Source organism: Schistocerca cancellata, chromosome 5 (assembly GCF_023864275.1).
Source record: "Schistocerca cancellata isolate TAMUIC-IGC-003103 chromosome 5, iqSchCanc2.1, whole genome shotgun sequence".
Taxonomy (NCBI): domain Eukaryota; kingdom Metazoa; phylum Arthropoda; class Insecta; order Orthoptera; family Acrididae; genus Schistocerca; species Schistocerca cancellata.
Genome location: NC_064630.1, coordinates 481,588,670 through 481,612,594, shown reverse-complemented (window position 1 = coordinate 481,612,594; position 23,925 = coordinate 481,588,670).

The following is a 23,925-nucleotide window of genomic DNA, read 5'->3' as shown; positions in this document are numbered from 1 at the left end:
GTAGGAAAATCTGGTTAGGTACAATTCGGTGGTAATGGAGTTTCTACTGCCACATCACAGTAGCCACGAAATAATTTAGAGTGAAACACTTTTCCAATTTTTAGTCACTTCTACAGCAGTTTTGTTGCGCTTAAATTTATTTCAGTTTTATTGCTGATCCTGTTACAAGAACTTCGACATAATGTGAAATTTCTAACTGGAAAAAAAGAAGAAAAGATGAGCACGCTATACTATTAGCACTAGTTGCATAAAGAACTTCGTGAGGACGAGTCCGATGACCAGGAGAAAATAAATCAACACTTGTTGTGGTATTAGAGTGAATTCGCTGTGCATGAACACAGCCGTGTCTCGTAGCAATTTGTACTTAGATAGATTCTCAAATATAGAGTAAATCCGAACACACCTTGTAATATTTTGGAGGTTGTTCGTGGATATTTTATATTTCCGTGTATCAGACTAGCAATCGCTGCTGCCTCGTTACGAAGTAATAGCATTTCGTCTTACTTCTTACCCCAATTTATCTACATTTTCCATATCGTACTCTTACATACCTGCACAGTAGTGCAGATATTGACAGTTTGAACCGCGTGTGTTGTTTGGAAACAAACGGTACGTGCTGTTGACAACATTTGTGTCCATTTCACTCTTTGCCCTCAAGCTTGAAGTCGATACAACTCAGTACCAGTTCAGTTTCGTTTTTCCAGCATTGTTAGCTGCACGTTGTCAGTGGTAGAGAGCAGTATGGATAGTTTTATCTGTGAAGAGTTGACCGATACGCACGTCGTGTAACGGTTCACTGAGGGTTATTGCATCACTTTATGTTGTGTGTTTCACGTTTTGGTCATGACATGCTACAGATAATAGCATTCCGTCTGATTTATTACCCCAATTTATCTTCATAATCTGTCTGACAGTTTTTGCATCACTTTTTTTGTGTGTTTCACGTTTTGGTGAAGACATATTCCAGGTAATAGCATTCCGTCTGCTTTATAACTCCATTTTATCTTCTTTACCTGTCTGAGGATTTGTGCATCATTTTGCGTTGTGTGTTTCACGTTTTGCTGATGACACATTACAGGCTTTTTCACTGTGGTGATGATATAGTCGTAGAAATATCTTTAATAGGGTACAAACTGTATAAAATTATAATCGCATTTGTACAACGGCAACATCTCTGGCTTGTAGCGATCACAATACTGTTAGTAGTACAAACATTGTTCTGAAGCAATGGTATAATATTCCAATTAATGTATGGCTGGTTTTAATGCCGTACTCAGCATGATCGGATGTAAAATGCTTGGCTACGAATAGATCATCAATGTGAGCTACAGTCATAGCTGCTGATGATACTACAGCTTGCATTGAGGGGGTATTCGTAGGCAAGCACTTTATAGTGAAGAATGAAGCATAAGGCATTGAAAGCAGTCGTATCTTGCGATGAGAACATGAAATTCTTATACTATAATTTTTGTATTATAATTACAGTATGATTCTGTAACGGGCTACGAGAGACAGTAACACTACCACGAAAATATTAAGGACACTGTTACATTACTCCTATCCACAACCGTTTCTACGTTTCTCCAATCGGTACCCCTTCAGTAGCATCTTGTGATACGGACTATGAAGAATTTAGTTGACAAAAAATTAATAAAGGATCATAAAAAAGCATTACTTCAGAGGAGATGAATTTCATAGTCAAGATCACTTGTAAACAAACTTTATTACCTGTTTTGGTAAACATGATTACCATCGTCAGATGTCGATAAAAGGTTATTGCGTGTCTTCTATATTAGCTGTATAAGCTGGTAAATCGTTCATCTCGTCCCTCACATACCTGGCAATGTTTCAGAAAGAGTCGTTGTACGGATATTATGGGATACACGCAGTAACCTTTTATCGAGATCTGAAGACGGTAAAAATGCTTACCGAAACCGGTAATCGACCAATAAAGGTTGTTTACAAGCTACTTTTGCTGAGAATTTCACCGTCTCTCAAGTAATTACTACAGATCGCCCCTTACTACTCAAGACGAGTAAACTAGAAAAACATCTTGTTTATTATTGGAATCGTTCCTTTACCATAAATCAATTCAAGCTTCATTTTGATTAGAAAAATCCCGCGACCCACAATGCATACTGGATTTCTCCACACTGGAGCTTCAGGTGTACTGTAATGAGGCGCGAATGATTAAAATGAACATAAGCTCGAGATGTGTACAATTTCATCCAAGCTCTACTGAAACACATACCTCAGCGCGTCTGTACGTCACTTAAACTGTCGACCCACTGGAGCTGATACAAATATTACCATCATAGCGCGCGCGATATAACAACGATAATTGAAAAAAAAAAAAATGGTCAGCAGGCAAAGGTTATTTTTTACTGCTGCATACAGCTTAACTAACTGTTATTGAATAGCTACAGACTCTCAATAAGCAGTCAGACTGAAGTCTTTAATTGACAAAAATTAGTAAATGGTCACAAAAAAGCGTTACTTGGGAGGAGATGAATTTCTTAGCCAAGATCGCTTGAAAATAAACTTCATTACTGGTTTCGGTAAACATCCTATATTAGCTGTATAGGTCAGTACATCGTTCATCTCGTCCCTCACATACCTGGCAATGTTTCGTTGTACGGATAGTAACCTTTCATCGAGATCTGAAGAAGGTAAAAATGCTTACTGAAACCGGTAATGGACCAATAAATAGGAATAGCCAAAACGGAATACAATATCACGTGAGAAGAAGTAGGAACCACACAAAACTCCGGGTCCCTTGCAGTAAAATATTAGAAAAATTTCCATCAACAACAGCGAAATTCTGCGGTGTCAGGGTTCACTGTGCTGGACGGAGACCGTCGCCAGCAGCCGGCAGCGTCCGCGGCCTACCTGCTCCGGCCGTGACGGCGCCGTTCTGCGCCAGCTTGCCCAGGCGCTCCATGCGGATGGCCTCCTCGCCGGCGCCGGCGGCGGAAGCGGAGCGATGCTGCTGCGGCTGCGGCATGTCGGCCGGCGTGGCTGCTCGCGCGGACACCACTGCCACTGGCCCAGCCCCGCGCCGCCGCCGCCGCCGACGCCGCCGACGCCCCCTCCCCTCCCCCACTGCCCAGCGGAGGGGAGGGGAGAGCGACGCCACCCGGCGCCGAGTCTCGCCACCAGCCGGCGCCACCGGCGGCCGCCGGTCGGGACGGCACGGCGCGACTTGTTGCTGGCGGCAACAGGCGTCCCCGCCGGAGACAAGGGAGGGCCGGTCTGCCTTACAAGACTATCCACAAGGTGGTCGGCAGTTTGGTGTTTCTATCCTCTGCTGTCAGGTTAACAGCCGCCAAATTTCACGAAATATACTAAGGTGACAGTCATAACTTTCTTTCTTTATTTCTTTCACTGGTGCCATGTCCCGCACTGACGCAGGGTCGGCATTGTTAGGAACGGATTTGGCAAGGTTAGTATGAAGGGGTGGCCCGATGCCCTTCCTGCCGCCACTCCGTATCCCCCCCCCCCCCCCCCCCCCTGGGACGAAATTTGTGTACCCCAGCTGTCTGCGGCTAGTGTAATTCATGGAATAGTGGCAACATGTTCAGATGTCGGCGAGTAGTGTAACTGAGGTGTCACGTGGGGAACAGCCCGGTATTCACCTAGCAGGATGTGGAAAACCGCCTAAAAACCACATCCAGGCTGGCCGGAACACTGGCCCTCGTCATTAGTCCACTGCGCGGATTCGATCTGGGGCCTGCGCGCCTCCCCGAGACCAGGAATCAGCGCGTTAGCACTCTCGACTATCCTGGCGGGTACAGGTGACAGTCATAACGTGCCTCTTAATATCATGTCGGACCTCCTTTTGGCCGGCGAAGTGCAGCAACTCAACGTGGCATGGATTCAACAAGTCGCTGGAAGTCCCCTGCAGAACTATTGAAGCATCCTGCCTCTAGAGCCGAACATACTTGCGAAAGTGTTGTCAATGCAGAATTTTGTGCAGAAACTGTCCTCAGGAATATGTCCCATAAATGTTAGATGGGATTGACGTTAGACGGTTTTGTGGCTATGTCATTCGTTTGAGAGCTTTACTGCAAGTTTTAACGCAGCCAAAACCTCTCAGACAAACAGAAGCTAAACGATGTCAAAGTTAGCGTAAGGAGGGCTATGCGTGAAGCGTTCAGTGAATTCGAAAGCAAAATTCTATGTACCGACTTGACAGAAAATCCTAGGAAGCTGTGGTCTTACGTTAAATCAGTAAGTGGCTCGAAACAGCATATCCAGACACTCTGCGATGATGATGGCATTGAAACAGATGATGACAAGCGTAAAGCTGAAATACTAAACACCTTTTTCCAAAGCTGTTTCACAGAGGAAGACCGCACTGTAGTTCCTTCTCTAAATCCTTGCACAAACGAAAAAATGGCTGACATCGAAATTAATGTCCAAGGAATAGAAAAGCAACTGAAATCACTCAACAGAGGAAAGTCCACTGGACTTGACGGGATACCAATTCGATTCTACACAGAGTACGCGAAAGAACTTGCCCCCCCTTCTAACAACCGTGTGCCGCAAGTCTCTAAAGGAACGGGAGGTTACAAATGATTGGAAAAGAGCACAGGTAGTCCCAGTCTTCAAGAAGGGTCGTCGAGCAGATGCGCAAAACTATAGACCTATATCTCTGACATTGATCTGTTGTAGAACTTTAGAACATGTTTTATTCCTCGCGTATCATGTCATTTCTGGAAACCCAGAATCTACTCTGTAGGAATCAACATGGATCCCGGAAACAGCGATCGTGTTAGACCCACTCGTTTTATTTGTTCATGAGACACTGAAAATATTAAATACAGGCTCCCAGGTAGATCCCACTTTCCTTGACTTCCGGAAGGCGTTCGATACAGTTCCGCACTGTCGTCTGATAAACAAAGTAAGAGCCTACGGAATATCAGACCAGCTGTGTGGGTGGATTGAAGAGTTTTTAGCAAACAGAACACATCATGTTGTTATCAATGGAGAGACGTCTACAGATGTTGAAGCAACCTCTGGCGTGCCACAGGAGAGTGTTATGGGACCATTGCTTTTCACAATATATATAAATCACCTAGTAGATGTCGGAAGTTCCATGCGGCTTTTCGCGGATGATGCTGTAGTATACAGAGAAGTCGCAGCATTAGAAAGTTGCAGCCAAATGCAGGAATATCTGCAGCGGATAGGCACTTGGTGCAGGGAGTGGCAACTGACCCTTAACATAGGCAAATGAAATGTATTGCGAATACATAAAAAGAAGGATCCTTTATTGTATGATTACATGACAGCGCAACAAACACTGGTAGCAGTTACTTCTGTAAACTATCTGCGAGTATGGGTACGGAACGTTTTGAAGTGGAATGATCATATAAAGTTAATTGTTGGTAAGGCGGATACCAGGTTGAGATTCATTGGGAGAGTCCTTAGAAAATGTAGTCCATCAACAAAGGAGTTGACCTATACTTGGGTATTGCTCATCAGTGTGGGATCCGTACCAGGTCGGGTTGACAGAGGAGATAGAGAAGATCCAAAGAAGAGCTGCGCGTTTCGTCACAAGGTTATTTGGTAAACGTGATAGCGTTACAGAGATGTTTAGCAAACTCAAGTGGCAGACTCTGCCAGAGAGGCGCTCTGCATCGCTGTGTAGCTTGCTGTCCAGGTTTCGAGAGGGTGCGTTTCTGGATGAGGTATCGAATATATTGCTTCCCGAGGAGATCACGAATGTAAAATTAGAGAGATTCGAGCGCGCACGGAGGTTTTTCGGCAGTCGTACTTCCCGCGAACCATACGCGACTGGAACAGCAAAGGGAGGCAATGACAGTGGCACGTAAAGTGCCCTCCGCCACACACCGTTGTTTGGCTTGCGGAGTGTAAATGTAGATGTAGATGTAGAAGTAGAATTGTCCTGAATGTTCTTCAAACCAATCGCGAACAATTGTTGCCTGGTAACATGGCACATTGACATCCATAAAAATTCCCGCATTGTTTGGGAACATGTAGTTCACGAATGCTGCAAATGGTCCCAGTTGCTTCAGCTGGACCAGAGTACGCAGTCCATTCCATGGAAACGCAGCCTACGTCATTATGGAGCCCACCAACTTGCACAAAGCATTCTTGACATGTTGTGTCCATGGCTTAGTGGGGTCTGCGCCATACTCGAACCCTACCATCAGCTCTTACCAAGTGAAATCGTGACTTATCTGACCAAGCCAAGGTTTTCCAGTCGTCTAGGATCCAATCGATATGGCCACGAATCCAGAAGAGGTGCTACAGGCGAGGTCATGCTGTTAGCAAAGGCACTCACCTCTATTTTCTACAGCCATAGCCCATTAGCGTCAAATTTCGCAGCACTGTCCTAACGGATACTTTTCTGTAGTTACTCCGAACAGTGTTACTTCTCTATTGGCACTGACAGCCCAAACCAAATTCCGCTACTCTCTGTCGTTAAGTGAAGGCCCTCGGCCACTACGATGTCCGTGGTGAGAGTGAAACGGTACAGTAGTTTCCGCTCCATAAGCAGCAGGTTTAGCTGCTCGCTCGCACCGGGAATCACAAACAGAGGCGACTCCGCCGCCAATTTTAGTACACTACGCGACCGGCCGCAGGTGCAACAGAACCCATGTGGACGAGTGGAAAGAAATGTGTCAGGCTTCATAATACGTATTTATATGTGTCGTGTATTATGCATTTCTTGTACGTGAATGTGAATCTGCACATGAACTTTCCTAATGCTCCTCACACCTTTCCGTAAAGAGTGGCCAAATCTCAGTTGGGAAGTAGTTCTGAAGTATAGTAGTGCCAACCTTACTCCTGGGTAGGGGATCAGAGAGACAGCACAGGCAGGTAAAAGTCAAAGACTTTCCAGTGCCACAAGATTTGGGGTGGAGAGGTTGATCACGGCCAAGTGGTTCGACCACCCCCTCTACCGGGGCCCAGGAAGACCTCCGGGTGCCCGCTATATTCTGGGAGTGTTATAGAAGACGGGTAAGTGAGCAGACGTGCCCTCGGTGCGTCTGTTCCAATGTTCACGCATGGAAGAGAGGTGTTTGAATATTTGTACTAATTCTTTTACTTCCAGCTTCGGATTATGTAAGGAAATGAATGTTCTCGTTTCATTTCGGAAATTTGACCCCCTGTGTTAATGTATCTGGTCACCATTTTGCCCGTTATCCTCCTCACATAGTGGATGTCCCATGTAAAATATTGGGAGACTTCGATGGTATACATTTGGCCAACGCAATTCCGTCTTGCCCATAAAAATGTGCGTGCAAATTAGTATATAATATACCCGAGCTATAAGTTGTAAAATTGTAATATGTGTTAACTGGAACAATTGTTGCAATCGCTGTAAAGTCGGGTGATAATATTTAAAATAAATAGGTAATCAATTGTCATCAATCTTTAACATACCTTAAAAATCAAAAAGAAGTCAAGTTAAAGGAATTCATTTAAAATAAAAGATATAGAATGCATTGACCCACACATCAGCGTGTGATCCCTCCAGCCCCTTGCCTAGTATCGTACAGAAAGGGCACGCTCTCTAGGTAGCGCTCTCAAGCTCCCCTCCCCAGTTATCCGTTGCGCAATTTTCATTCAGGGCTTGACGACATCAACTTTCATCTGGCGTCCCTAGGCAAGGAGGTTAGACGGTAATCTTTCAAGAGGAATGCCTGAAATCTGGTATTCTCTGCAGGCTCTTGATACTGTGGATCTCTGAATACCGAATTCAGTAACGATTTCTGAAATTAAAAGTCCCGTGCGTCTAGTTTCAACTACCATTCTGTGATCGAAGTTTGTTAATGCCCGTCTTGCAGCCATAATCACGTCGGAAACCATTTCACATGAATTATTTGAGTACAAATGACTGCTTCGCCAGTGCACTGCAATTGTATATCTTATGCACGCGATACTACCGTGACCTGTATATGTGCATATAGCTATCGCATGACTGTCCTCACCTAAGCGTAATTTAACGCTAGCTCCTCTTCTCGGAGCGGTGTACCATACGCCGCTGGAGAAAGGAAGTGCTCCAAACAGGGTGCTTGAACTGTTAGGTTAGGTTTGTGTTTAACGTCCCGTCGACAACGAGGTCATTAGAGACTGAGCTCAAGCTCGGGTTAGGGAAGGATTGGGAAGGAAATCGGCCGTGCCCTTTCAAAGGAACCATCCCGGCATTTGCCTGAAACGATTTAGGGAAATCACGGAAAACCTAAATCAGGATGGCTGGAGACGGGATTGAACCGTCGTCCTCCCGAATGCGAGTCCAATGTGCTACCACTGCGCCACCTCGCTCGGTAGGGTGCTTGAACAGTCACCCACAGCTATTTCTCAGTCGTTCAGTTGATGTAGAATTTCGGATTACGTTTTCTGCTCTGATAATTATGGAGAAGGAATAAGTCCCCTGCAGGTTCCGAAAACAACGATCATGTGAAACAGAGCTCGCTCTATTCGTCCATGAGGCGCAGAAAGCAGTAGACATCGGTGGTACAGAAACACTTCGACACAGTCCACCAATGATGCCTAATAAAAAAATACGGGCGTACTGAATATCAGCTAATAGCACGACTAAACCGTTCCTAGAAAACAGATCACGTCATGTCGTTCTTAACGGAAAGATATATTTGCACGTTGAAGTAACTTCGGGCGTATCACAAGAGGGTGTTATAGGGCCATTCCTTCTCACAGTATATAAGGATAAAAAATGCCTCGTTATCATGTGGTCTAAAGCGCATACGTTACGATCTGCGAGCACTTGTCCAGTAGAAGAGACGTGTTCCACAGTAGCGAAGATAAACAAATACTCATCGCTCTGGAGGTATGCATTTTAGAGTCCATGTTTACTAAACTCTTTTGCTTCAAATGATCGTGCCTGCCACATCATTGAATATTGACTATTCCTCAGATTCCCCGTATAACACTAGCCGACCAAAGGTTGTATTTATGTGTTATTTTTGAAAATGGGAACTTTTGCTATGTAATTCATTAGAAGAATGACAAAAATTTATTTTCATAAGTTTTGCAACCACTCAAATTTGCGTGTTGGGCCTTTATAACAACTTTTTTATTATACACACACTCTACTTATTTTTTCATTATTTCTGTGTGTGATAAAAGCCAAAACCGTTGGCACCTCTTAATAAATATCGGTCCACATCACATTTTATTCAAATGGCTCTGAGCACTATGGGACTTAACATCTATGGTCATCAGTCCCCTAGAACTTAGAACTACTTAAACCTAACTAACCTAAGGAGAGCATACAACACCCAGTCATCACGAGGCAGAGAAAATCCCTGACCCCGCCGGGAATCGAACCCGGGATCCCGGGCGTGGGAAGCGAGAACGCTACCGCACGACCACGAGCTGCGGACTCACATTTTATTCTTTTACACTGTTTGCAATGCGTTTTCCTGCAACATCTTGCAGATTTTATATCGTCAACAATACCCCATTGATTAAATCTGTGCAAGGTGAACATGATGATTTATATCTTCTGATTTCAGCTGTAATTAAATATTCTTCTTCTTCTGTTTCATTATGATCGTCAGTCCGTACATGGGCTCCCTCTTCGTGCTGTGATGAGGTATCCCCTCATGGCCCTCCGGAATGCAAGCAGATCATGTATGCCTTTTGATAGAACATTATTTGCTTTACTATCATTCCTATAGTGAAGTCACATGCCAAGTCCATTGAGCCATGTGTGGCTCACTTAGGTGCCATTGGTAGGTTGGCATTGTGTAATAGGGATAGTGGCGTCTCGTTTTCTTCTTATGTTTACTGGCACCACTACGTTTGCTAGTGTTGTCTGTCCACGAGTGGCAGCAGCAGCGTTTATCGATATCTAGTACCGTGGTACTATCTTTGAAAGGACGTCAAATGTTTTCTGGGTCGAAGTGTGTCGGCAGATCGGTTGGAACGGACCAGCGGTGAGGTCCAGCAACACGTGGACATGGCGGGACCGCTGGCGGCACGCAGGCACTGCCAGATCGAGGGCCTGCAGTTGCGAGGGCCACCACCTCGTTGTCCACCACCCGTTCGTTCACAAGTTGATGCTCGGAGGGTCGCTGAGACGAAGAGCAACGAGTGGAGTGTTTGGACTTAGCGAGATTAGTTAGCCGTCCTCTGCTTCTTATTATTAATCATTGAATTCCTTGTGTTTATTGGTGAAGTTCACCCAGCGGTATTTTTCTGCCTAGTAGTCGGTAGTGTTCCAGTTACCTGCCACGGAGGTTAGTGTATTTTCGCGGAGTGCACCTTTCTTTGCCTTGCCGCTGCTGTCCGGTAACGCATGTAATACGACAGTCTCCTTGGTTGTGTTTCGGATATTTGTTTCTTTTGGACCACCTTGGTCGTAGTGGTTCCTTCTGCTTCTGGATGTTCTAAACGCTGGATTCTGAAGATGCAGTACTGTCCGCCAGTTCCGCCTTGCCTGGGTTATTCCATCATTGCGTTGGCTACCAGACGTTAGGTAGATTTTGCAAGAGTGTTGTTCTGCGTTTGAATTGTCACTAGTTTGAGTTGCCATCCGGTTAAGTGAACAACTCTGGGCTGCCTCTCTCATCGGTTACGAAGTTGAGCGACTTTCCAAGGCCGATCCTTGGACACTGAGACCCACTTCTCTCTTGGTTTGATCAGATTGTGATGATTGTTTTTTTAAATATATTTTAATTTTGAGTTATTACTATTGGGGCCTTCAGCCGACGAATAATTTGAATTTCTGGTCAATAAGGCCTTAGACATCGTGTCTTAATAGACAAATTTGATAATTGTTCCTTATTGTCAACCACATTTGCAATTGGTCCCAAATAAAGTGTAAGTGAATTAAAAGAAAAAGATCTGAGCAACCAACGGTAACTGAGTAAGGCCCCATCCACACCAAATCCTACCTTTCCATAAGTCAGGTTGTCTCATTCATCAAATGTAAATTTATCTTCCGGATTCACTTTTTAGTTTTTATGTGTACATCAGCTGATCACAGAAATCAATTCATTCCATTGATTAATTGCACTTGCGTACATTTGATGGGCACACCATACAGTTTCTTGACTTCCTGTGTTGTGTCGGCTACTGTGGGAGTCAGCACCGGCACAAATAAGGAAGCAGAGAAATTGTGATGGCCGGAGGCAGGAATCCAAAATCATCTCTACATTAAACTTTATGATTAATTAAACATTTTATTTCTAAAAAGAATATTAAATATAACTTCTCTTCATGAATTGGCTTCCTGTGCCTCCTACTTGCAAGTACTGTAGTCACTAGTACTGCTATCAGAACGCAGGCTCTGTAACTTCTTCCTATTACTCAGTAGTGATGCTCTCGAAGCTTGTGACCGAACTGGGCCGACCACCGATAGGCGGCTCATTAAATCAAGATTGGCAGGCAGTTATGATGCTGCCCGCTCTTTCCGTTGGCACGCTGGTCAGCATCTTCTTGATGTCGTTTCGTGGCACTGCGCTGGTCGGTTTGCAGTCGATGCTTTAGGACTGCAAATTCCTCCCCGTCAAAATGACCCACCATCTTACTACAACGTTGAACGCGGTGTACCCGGGTTGGGGGGGGGGAGGGAGGAGGAGGGGAGGAGGTAAGGAGCTGGGTGGCTTGAGGAGCCGAGTGCCACAACTGGGGTCGAGGGATCGACGCCGAGCCTCCGGCAGCGGCCCGACGTCAGTCCTGCTCTCTGAGGAGAACGTCGGTCGGAAAGGCGCCCACCCTCATCCTGAGCCGGTCCGACGAAAAATGGAGAGAGCGCCGATGACGAGGGCGACGGCGCCGGGGCCACGGCGGTAGCCCGGACGAGCGCTGGGAAGTTGAGCCGCTGCGGCGGCGAAGGCGATGGGTTTTGCAGGCGGTGCCGGAGAGGCACCAAGGGGCGGCCGCGCCGGCCTCAAGATCGTGTTAGGATGCGAATCTGGCGACCGAAAATCCGCGGAAGAACCTCAAATCGACATGCACGGATCTGGTCCTCATGACGGAGAAGCAACCCAGCAGGCTTGAATTAAATACAAGCAAGCGGCGAAATTTCGAAAAATCGTTCGTCCCTCCCACTGCCTGGTGTGACCAAAAACTGAAAAAGAATGGGATCAATAGGCACAAAGCGATACCTGCGGAGCGTGAAAGGCGCCTTGCCCTGCACTGGGTGCAGCGACAGGAGCAGCGTGCGGTGGCGGCGGTCGTGTAGGAGCTCGGCCAATGACTGATCGTCGCGGGGCTGGAAGCGATACATTGCGGAGAAAAGCAGCGACGCTTGCTCCCATGTGTGGGAAGCACGTAGTTGATTCATCTGCTGGTTGAACGTCAGCACGAATCGTTCAGCTTCTCCGTTTGACTGAGTATGAAAAGGAAATCTGGTAAGGTGAGTGATGCCATTGGCTGTACAAAATTGTTCAAAGTCCTGAGCCGTAAACCGTGGTCCGTTGTTTGTAGGCAACACTTCAGGCAAACCTTCCAAGCAAAAAATAGATGACAAAGCCTGACTGGTACTACGCGACGTAGTCGAGTTCATGAGCACTGGAAACGGATATTTTCTGAAAGAGTCCACAACAATAAGCCAACAAGTTTTCCAAAAGATACCAGCAAAGCCAATATGCACTCGTTGCCCCGGCGATTGAGATTTTTTCCAAGCTGAAAACGTTTGCGGTGTGTCCATAGATTTTCAACACAAGCACGAGTCATCTGTTCAGTGTGGGCGTCCATGTACGGCCAAGTACAGTGGAGACGCGCTGATGGTTTCGTGCGTACAATTCCCCAATGTTCTTGGTGAGCAATCGCAATACATCTCTGCAGCGATTTAAGAAATCAGCACACATCAATGTTCAATGTCATTTTGCAATAAAATTGAACCGTGCTGGACAGAGAGGCTATGCAGGTGAGCAAAATATCAGCCCACAAAAGAATTCTGAACGTTTTTCACTGAACGAGGCCAAGCAGTACGGATGAGCAACAAAAGGCTCAAGTCAGGTTCTACTTCCGTGTCTTGTACAATTTTCCTACAGTGTAGAGGAAAGGTCTATAGAAGTTCAATGTCCTGCTAATCGATCTGACAACAAGTTTCGGCAGTAGCATCGAATTGAGAATCAGCACCAACACGAAGGCGAAAAGGGGCATCATTATTTGCATCCTTCGGTTTGGATCGGTACAATATTTTGCAGTGATACTATGACAATAACGAAGTCTAACGCTACAGCTTCTGAGCCGTGCATGGCGGAACAGGTTTGGGTGGCAGAAACAAAGACTGAAGTGGCTTATGGTTCGTCGTTAGGTAAAACTTCCGACCAGACAGAAAATGGTGAAACTTTGTCACGCCATACATAACAGTGAGCGCATCATTCTCGATTTGGGAATAGTTACATTGAGTCTTAGTCAATAACTTGGAAGCGAAAGCAAGCAGTCTGTCCTGTGAACCAAATCTCTGCGAGAGCACAGCTCCGATTCCGCACGAAGAAGCGTCCCCTGCCAAAACTACGGGCTTAGCGGGATCGAAGTGAGCAACGCATTGATCATTCAACAAGGCATTTTTAAGTTTGTTGAATGCACTCTGACACTCTTTATCCCAAACAAAAAGCACATTCTTCCGGCGCAAACGATGCAACGATCAACGATCAGGGCTCCGCTGAGTATAAACCGTATATACACACATCAAAAAAAGTTTTGCATCACATCGGTTCTGAGAGTTCCGGAACCTGTACAGAAAATTGGAATAGAGATCAGCATAAACATCATTTCCGCCCTTTTATTACTCATGAAAACCACACATTGCATGTTGTACCACCATAAAGCGATACCTTCAGAGGTGATGGTCCAGATTGCTGTACCCATCAGTACCTCTAATACCCAGTAGCACGTCGTCTTGCATTGATGCATCGCTGTATTCGTCGCGGCATACTACCCACAAGTTCATCAAGGCACGGGGGTCCAGATTGTCCCACTCCTCAACGGCGATACGGTGTAGATCCCTCAGAGTGGTTGATGGGTCACGTCGTCCATAAGAGCCCCTTTTCAATCAATCCCAGGCAAGTTCCACAGGCTTCATGTCTGGAGAACATCCTGGCCACTCTAGTCGAGCGATGTCGTCATCCTGAAGGAAGTCATTCACAAGATGTGCACGATGGGGACGCGAATATTCGTCCATGAAGACGAATTCCTTGCCAATATGCTGCCGATATGGTTGCACTATCGGTCGGGGGATGGCATTCACGTATCGTACAGCCGTTGCTACGTCTTCCATGACCACCAGCGGCGTAAGTCGGCCCCACATAATGCCACCCCAAAACAGCAGGAAAGCTCCACCTTGCTGCACTCGCTGGACAGTGTGTCTAAGGCGTCCAGCCTGATCGGGTTGCCTCGAGACACGTCTCGGACGATTGTCTGGTTGAACGCATATGCGACACAACGGTGCCCATCTGTACAGCGCTGCATGGTGTCGTGGTTGCAAAGATGGACTTCGCCATGGACGTCGGGAGTAAAGTTGCGCATCATGCAACCTATTGCGCACAGTTTGAGCCGTAACACGACGTCCTGTGGCTGCACGCAAAGCATTATTCAACATGGTGGCGTTGATGTCAGGGTTCCCCCGATCGATAATCCGTAGGTAGCGGTCATCCACTGTATTAGTAGCTCCTGGGTGGCCTGAGCGAGGCATGTCATCGACAGTTCCTGTCTCTCTGTATCTCCTCCAAGTCCGAACAACATCGCTTTGGTTCACTCCGAGACGCCTGGACACTTCCCTTGTTGATTGTTGAGAGCCCTTCCTGGCATATAGTAGCAACGCGGAAGCGATCGGTTCGCGGTATTGACTGTCTAGGCATGGTTGAACTACAGAAAACACGAGCCGTGTACCTCCTTCCTGGCGGAATGACTGGAACCGATCGGCTGTCTAACGCCATCTAATAGTCGCTGTTCATACATGGTTGCTTACCCCTTTGGGTGGGTTTAGTGACATCTCTGAACAGTCAAAGGGACTGTGTCTGTGATACAATATCCACAGTCAACGTCTATCTTCAGGAGTTCTGGGAACTGGGGTGATGCAAAACTTTTTTTGATGTGTGTAATATGTCAAATTCCCGAGAACTGACTGCAATTCCGTCACGTTCCAGGGGGCAGGGAGGTCCCGGATGGCCAGCAAATGTCATTGTGGGGATGAACACCTTGGCTATTCAGAACACGGGCTAAGTGCTGAAAAAAGGCACATTTGTCCAGGCGACACCAAACCTGCAGCTGAAAGTACTTGAACAAGCGTACAAAGGTTACTGATATGTTCCTCCGGTGTACTTCCTGACATCACAATATCTCCCACGTAATTTGAACAGAATGGAACTTTTGCAGTAAGCTGTTCTAAGTAGCGTTCGAATATAGCAGGTGCGTAAGCGGTGCCAAAGGGTAAGCGCAAACTTTGGACAACCTTAAATGTGTGTTGACCACAAACGCTGTCTGAGACTCCATAGCAGGTGCGGAAGCGATGCCAAAGGGTAAGTGCAACTGTTCATAAGTGGCACGATTAAGCGTTTTAGTGGAAGCGCAAATGTCTAACTGAAGTCGCACACAGCGTCCGGCAATGACTAAGTCCACAAACAGTTTGTTTGACTGTCGTTACACAGCACTTGGGAAGGAAAAAACATAGTGTGAAGGTGTTATGTGGAATGTAGGATGTTTTATAATCATGATTATTATTTATTTGTATAACATTTTTACCAAACCCCTACTCAGTTTTATCTAAGTAATCCTTCAATGTATAAAATGTATTGCATAACAGGTACATTTTAGCCACCTTTTTAAATAAGTGTAGTTTTGCAATTCCCTTAATCTCTTTTGGTAAATTATTGTACAGTTTTATTCCTTGGTAGAAAATGCTGTTTTGAGTTTTGTGTTTATTTTTTTCTTGATAAATGTAAATTGAGTGTCTCTTGTTCCATGGTTAAGGACGGAGCTGTTGTGCAATAATTACCAACGTTATTTTTGATATGTACAACTGACTGGTAAATGTATTCACACGGAGCAGTTACAACCCCAGTCTTTTGGACAGATCTTTACAATGAGCTCGAATACTATTTTTGGTTATTATTATTACGGCTCTTTTCTGGAGTTTGAAAATTATTTTCATAATTTGGGCATTTGTTCCCCCAGAAAGAATGCCAAGTTAAGAATTGAGTGTACATATGAATATGTATCTAAAAGACACTGAATGTTACACGCTGGTGATAGGATTATAAGGGCATAACATGCTGATGACATTCTGTTTGCAAGTACCTTTGTGTATTCACACCACTTCAACTGAGAATCAATATTCATTCCTAGAAATTTTTCATTTGTTACACAGTCTATAGAGGTGCCACCTACATTTAATTTAACATTGTCATTTTCCCTCTTCTTACTGAAATTCATGGCATTACTTTTCTTTATGTTCAATGTCACTTTATTGCTTACTGTCTAATAGTAAACTTCCTTGAGAGTTTTATTTGCTTTCTCTGCAAGGAGTTCTCTTGTTTTATAAGTGACTATAATATTGCTGTCATCAGCGAAGAGTTTTTTTTTTCTCCATGAATAACAGTACTGGGAAAGTCATTGATGTGTATCAGGAATAGTATTTTCGTGGATCTTGTTGAATACAGAGATTCACGAGGCTAGAAAACAGTAGTGAAAGGCAGGAAGCCCTGCAAAGGATCAACGCATGATAGAGGGATTGCCAGTTGATCCTCAACATAAGCAAATATAACGTATTGCACATAAATAGGCAAGATCCCTTACTGTACGATTGTATGACTGCTGATCGACCAATGGAAGCAGCCACATACATTAAGCAAGATAGAGAAAAGACAACATTAAACTAATCGCAGATAAGGCAGATGTCGGACAGAGATTAATTGGAAGAATCCCCAGGAAGTGAGGTCCACCCACGAAGGAGTTAGCTTACAGAATCCTCATTCGATCAATACTTGAATATTGGACGTCTGTCTGGGATAACGAATAGATAGGCTGATAGAGGAAATAGAAAAGATCCAAACAAAAGCAGCATATTTCGCTACAGTTTCAATTAGTAAGAGCGAACACGTCGCGGAGGTGCCCAGTCATCTCCAGTGGAAGACACTGCAAGAGAGGCGTTATGCGTCACGGGTGAGGTTTACTGTTAAAATTTCGAGAGTGTTTTACAGAAGAGTCAAAAAATATATTTCTTCTTCCTATGTTTGTCTCGCGAAAGACCACAAAGGTAAAATTAGGGAATCGAGGTCACACAGAGCGTCTCCAAGAATCATTCTTCCCGCGAATCTTTCACTACTGGAACGGGAAATGGGAGAAGTGAAGGGGGGGGGGGGCAGTGACACAGAGCAATCCACACCCCTACCCCCACCCCCGCTACATACAATACGGTTGCGTACTGATGATAGATAAGTAGATGTAGACACTGCCAACACACTAGCGCGGATTGTTGTACTTCTCAGCTCTAACTGACACTAACTGCACGTCTTCAATGATAAATAAGTACTTTTGGCAATTTGAATCACTTTCTATATCTCCTGTCTCCCATTTAAAGCCGCTATCATATTCGATGATAATTGAATAGCGTACTTCCTTTGGAAATAGACGTTCTGTAGCTACGATTTATTGTTTTTTATTTATTTATCTTTCCTTTATTGTGAGTAATTTGGGTGTCGCAGCCTCGTCCGCAAGCAGCTTGAGTTTAGACGTGAATGATGGTGATAACGGATTCTAGCCTGACACCGAGGTTAATGGCAGGAATGGTTAATTTGAAATGAGGCCGCTACATTGAAACCAGCCGCAAAGAACAAAAGATAAATCAATGAAATAATTGACCAGATGCGAGTACGATTCGATCAGCGAGCGTTCCCGAAAAACGGTCGGCAGTCGTTCAATAAGTAATGCCCCACATTTTTTTTCTCAGAACATATTTATTGTTAAGAGTCAGAATTTGGTGACAATATACATCAACATGTCTTTCCATGTCCTATTTTTCTATGTATATTCCATCACGTTCTATGGCCGTACGCCAACGTTGTGGAAGAGCATGGTGAAAGCTCTTGTCCTGTAGGCGTAGTCATGTTTTCACTTTGTGACTGACACTGTCGTCATTTTCAAAGTGAGAATCTTTAAGCCGGCCGGCACGAATAATAGCATTTGCACGATTCAGCATGTCTTGAGCAGTGGCTGTAATAGGACGTTCTGCGCATGTCTGATCATGGAGCTCTGTTTCTGCATTTCCTGAGGCTGTAACTTTCTTAAGCCATCGCCCAACTGTATTCCTATCAATTGCAGCATCGCCATACACTGCACACAAACGTTTATGGATCTTCACAACGGTTTCTTTTACTGCACACAAGAATTCAATAACAGCACGCAGCTTGTAACGTGAGTCGTATGTAGACGCCCTTTTGAAGCTATACAACGGCTCTGCTATCTGCCAGAACGGTTCAAAACTTCACCGGCGCACAGAAAAAACATCAAATGTGAAGCACCATTAAGGACGTTTGTCTATGTATATTAATGAATATTTAAAAAAAAAGATGTGGGGAATTTGTTATTCAACGACCCCCGTAATTGTACATATAGACAGTTCATCCATTCCAGGATAAGAGAAGCTCCACCGTTTTTGCCTGCTATCGATGCTGATACTGGCAGGATATTGGTTCCAGGGGTTCCAAGATTTTCGAGGATATAAATATAACACTAAGTCATGCAGGGGGCAGGTGACTATTATTATAATACCCAGTAGTTCTCCATTCAGGCTCACTGGGTCGCAATGATAAAAGTCAAACACCAGACAAGGAGTGACTTCATTGGCCACACGATGCATTTCGGAAATTGTCCATCATCACATGCCCAGCACCGTTTACTGCACGTAGATATGGCGTTTGAAATTGTATGTGAAACAAACATTGCCAGACTAGTCCATCTGACGATAGATAAATTCCGAAACACACCATATGAGGAATAAAGTCTTACCTTGCCTGACTTTTACCATTGTAACCCAGTCAGCCTGAAAGCAGAACTACTGATTATTTTAATTTGAACTTTGACATCGGATAAGAAATGGTAAAAGAAATACGTTTTTAACGTGATGTAATTCTAAATTAACAATTTTCGGATTTTTCCTTTACTTGTACTGTGAAACCTTACTGCTTGCCAAATTTCATGATTTTAGATGAAAGGGAGGTACCCTATAGGTTTTGAGGTCCGCAGCCCGTGGTCTAGTGGCTAGCGTTGCTGCCTCTGGATCACGGGGTCCCTGGTTCGATTCCCGGCCGGGTTGGGGATTTTCTCTGCCTGGGGACCGGGTGTTTGTGTTGTCCTCATCATTTCATCCATATAATCATCATTTGTGACAGTGGCTAGATTAGACTGTGAAAAAATGGACTGTGTAACAATTGGGACTTTGTACGAGTGTTACTGACCGAGCGTCTTCAGCGCCCCACAAACAAAACATCATCATCTTCATACGTTTTGATGAAAGAGTTTGCAAGAATCAAAATATGTAACATAAATGGCCGTACCTTTTGATTTTATTGACTTAGAAGGTAACGTTTATTGCACCGCCAAGGGACCATAGACATTACCATGTGACATTAATTTCGACTTGATATGTCTACCCGTTCCCGAGGAAAGGGGGTTTTAACTGATGGACGAACAGACAGTCCGATAACAAATGAGATAAAGATGCTTTTTCGTGTGATATAATTAACAGTTAACGGTTTTCGGATTTTGTCCTTGGCTTGTACTGTGAGACTTTGCTTCTTACTATATGTCAATGTTCTAGGCCAACGGGAAATGCCCTACAGGTTTTGATGAGTGAGTTTGGACTATTAAAGTACAGGGTGATCAAAAAGTCAGTATAAATTTGAAAACTTAATAAACAACGGAATAATGTAGATAGAGAGGTGTAAATTGACACACATGGTTGGAATGACATGGGGTTTTATTAGAACCAAAACAAAAAAAAACAAATTTTACAAAATGCCCGACAGGTGGCGCTGGACAGCAAAACTGCTACTGTGACGGGTTAGAGGTACGCTGATACGTTACAGAATCGCATCATTCACAGCCTGGCTGATAAACACCTGCTGGAACGTACGATGTTTATGCAGGATGGCGCTCCACCCCATATTGCTAGACGCGTGAAAGATCTCTTGCGGGCTTTATATGATGATGAGAGTGTGCTCAGCCGCCACTTTCGTCATGCTTGGCCTTCCAGGTCCCCAGACCTCAGTCTGTGCGATTGTTGGCTTCGGGGTTACCTGAAGTCGCAAGTGTATAGTGATAGACTGACATCTCCAGGGATGCTGAAAGAAAACATCCGATGCCAATGCCTCACCATAACTCCGAACATGCTTTACAGTGCTGTTCACAACATTATTCCTCGATTACAGCTATTGTTGACGAATGATGGTGGACATACTGAGCATTTCCTGTAAAGAACATCATCTTTGCTATGTCTTACTTTGTTATGCTAATGATTGCTGTTCTGATCAGATGAAGTGCCATCTGTCGAACATTTTTTGAACGTTTGTATTTTTTTGGTTCTAATAAAACCCCATGTCATTCCAAGCAAGTGTGTCAATTTTTACCTCTCTATTTACACTATTCCGTGATTTATTCAGTTTTCAAATTTATACTGACTTTTTGATCACCCGGTATGTGACATAAATGGCCGTATCTTTTGACAACATTGCGTTAGAAGTTTTGGCTTTTTACATCACCAAGGCACAAGAGACTTCAGTATGTGACATAAATATCAACACGATACGTCTATCCTTTCCTGATAAAAAGGGTTTTTTACTATCCGACAGTATTTTTTGACAGCATTGACTTAAAAGCTTCAGTTTTGTACATCGCCATGGGGCCCTAGACTTCAGTAGGTGACATAAACGATGAGACCCAAATCATTCAAAACGATGAGACCCAAAAATGATAGGACACAAGCACTGTAACGTCATTCACTGACGATGCTACTGTATTCAGGAAAGAAATGTCTTTAGACATTGGAAATAGTTGGAGAAAACCTCCACTTGATGTAATAAATGTAGCTCTCATTAACCCTTTCGACACAACAGTGCGCACATCTGTGTGCGGTCGGGCCGCTCCAGACAGCAGCACCACCCAAGGTGGGCAGGATGTGGCTCTGAACACTGCAGTGCCTGCTGTTTGTTTTGTTTTGCTTTGTTTTAAGACGCAAGTCAAAACTATAGAACATGAACACAGAGTTAAATGACTATGCGTCAGTCCTAAAGGACAGAATAGGAGACAGCTAAAAAAAGGCAGGTGAAAAAGGGCTAAAAACCCATACAGTAAAAATTAAATGGCCTTCGCTATATTGCTGCGGCGGATAAAAAGTAAAATGCGGTCGACAGCCCCCGCATCACCTGCTAAAACGGTTGATAAATCAGATGGAAAACCCAGGCTTTAACGTAAATGGTTAAAAAAAGGGCATTCCAGCAGGAAGTGGTGGACAGTTAAAATTCGTGCGCAACATGGACAAAGTGGTGGGGTAGCGCCACTGAGGAAATGACGATGGCTGAAAAGGCTGTGCCCAATACGCAGCCGAGTTACAATAATCCCCTCCCGGTGGGAGGGCCGAGAGGAGGTCGTCCAAGGCGCTGGGAGAGGCTTAATAAGCCGGAGCTTATTTCCGCGAAGGGAGGACCATTGGTGCTGCCAAAGGGACGTCACCTCCTGACAGATGGCAACGCAGAGATCATCTGAGGGAATATAGGTACTCGTGTGGCCTGAGGTACGAGGACTGCAGCCTTTGTAGCAGCGTCAGGAGCCTCCTTTCCTGGCAGACTGACATGACCAGGGACCCACAGAAACATGACACTGGCTCCACCAACAGCGAGGAAGTGACAGATTTCTTGGGGGATGGGGCGGTATACAGCGCACATAGACTTTGAAGGGCACTAAGTGAGTCTGAATAGAGGACACAATTGGAAAGGCTGTGTCGCTGGGTGTACTCCATGGCCTGATACAAGGCGAAGAGCTCGGCTGTAAATACTGAGGAGAGTGACGGAAGCCGATATCGAAAGACACGGGTGCCATTGATAAAGACACTGCTGTGCTGAGTCGTTACCATCGCAGGCTCTTCTGTATTTACTTTAGACATTGAGAGGTCAGGCAAACTAAAACACATTCATACGGTATGTCGACCTGGAAAAAAAACATTCTACAGTGTCAAATAGTGCAAGATGTTTGAAATTTTGAGAAAAATAGGGGTAAGCTGTAAGAAAAGAGTGGTAATATACAATATGTACAAGAACGAAGAGGGAACAACAAGACTGGAAGACCACGAACGAAATGCTCAGTTTTAAAAGGATGTAAGACAGGAATTCTTTCACTCCTACCGTTCAATCTGTATGTCGAAAAAGTAATGACGGAAATAAATGAAAGTTTGAGGATTGGAATTAAAATTCAGGATGATAGGATATCAATGATAAGATTCGCTGATGACATTGCCATCCTCAGTGAAAGTGAAGAAGATTTACAGAATCTGCTGAATGGGATGAACAGTCTAATGAATACAGGACATAGATTGAGAGTAAATAGGATAAAGACGAAAGTAATGAAAGTGGCAGAAATGAGAACAGTGAGACGCTTCCATCAGGATTGGTGATCACGAAGTAGACGAAATTAAGGAGTTCTGTTACCTAGGCATCAAGTAACCCACGACGGACGGAGCAAGGAGGACTTAAGAAGCAGGCCAGCATTGACAAAAAAAGGCATTTCTGGTCAAGAGAAGTTTGCTAATATCAACCATAGGCCTTAATTTAAAGAAGAAATGTCAAGAATGTACGTTTGGAGCACTGCACTGCATGGTAGTGAAACATGGACTGGCGGGGGAGGGGGGGGGGGAATCGGAAAAGAAGAGAATCAGAGCATTTGAGATGTTGTATTACAGAAGGATGTTGAAAATTAGATGGACTGATAAGGTAAGGAATGAGGAAGTCTACGTAGAATCGGAGAGGAAATGAATATAAAGAAATCACTAACAGGAAGAAAAAATGAGATGTGCAAATATATATTAAGACATTACGAAATAACTTCCATGGTACCAGAAGGATCTGCAGAGGGCAAAAACTGTAGACGAATTTTGTGCATCCAGCAAATGACTGAGGATGTAGGTTGCAAGTGCTACTCTGAGATGAAGAGCTTCGCACAGGAGGCGGGCCGCATCAAACCAGTCAAAAGACTGATGACTCAAAAAGAAATAGAAAGGTCAGGAATAGATGGTACATCTATACCTAACGCAGATGATCCCAAAGTATTCGCATTCAGTGGATTTATTTCTAATTTTTTCTCCTGTATTTATCACCACCAGTGAGGTCTTTAAATAAATTGTACTTTGTATATTCTGTATTGTTGACTATCCATAAACTAGACAACACTGCAGAGAAGTACATTTCAAGAAGTCTTTTTATGCCATGTTGTCTGGAAAGAAAGCACAGCACGCAGTCCCACGTCATATTGTTTACAGCAGTAACGCGAATACTTTCGTTTTTTCTTCTTGCTGCGTATAGTGAATTTTCGTACAGATCTGTGTTTTTTTACTGACGAAGAACATTGCCTAGAAAGTGCCTTTCTCTAAGCCGCAATTGGTTTTCCTCTTGTGATCAACGACTTCCTGACGCTTCCGTTCCTTGGTGTTACGTCTCTAAAATCTCACAAATGTATTTGAGATAAAGAACGGTGATTGAAGTATTATTTATGGTAGGAAACTAGCGTATAACGTGGGAATTTAACACCTACAATTCAAAGAGTGAAAAAAGAGTTTTTTAGAAGTTCAGTGCTTTGCGAACATATTCTGGTAAGCTAAGCAGCTGTAATCCAAAGTACATTTGGTTAAAATTTGTATGTGTTAGTTTGAAGGTCCATTTTCACATATGATTTCATTGCAGCTGTATGGGAGGTCGTCAACATACATCGTTA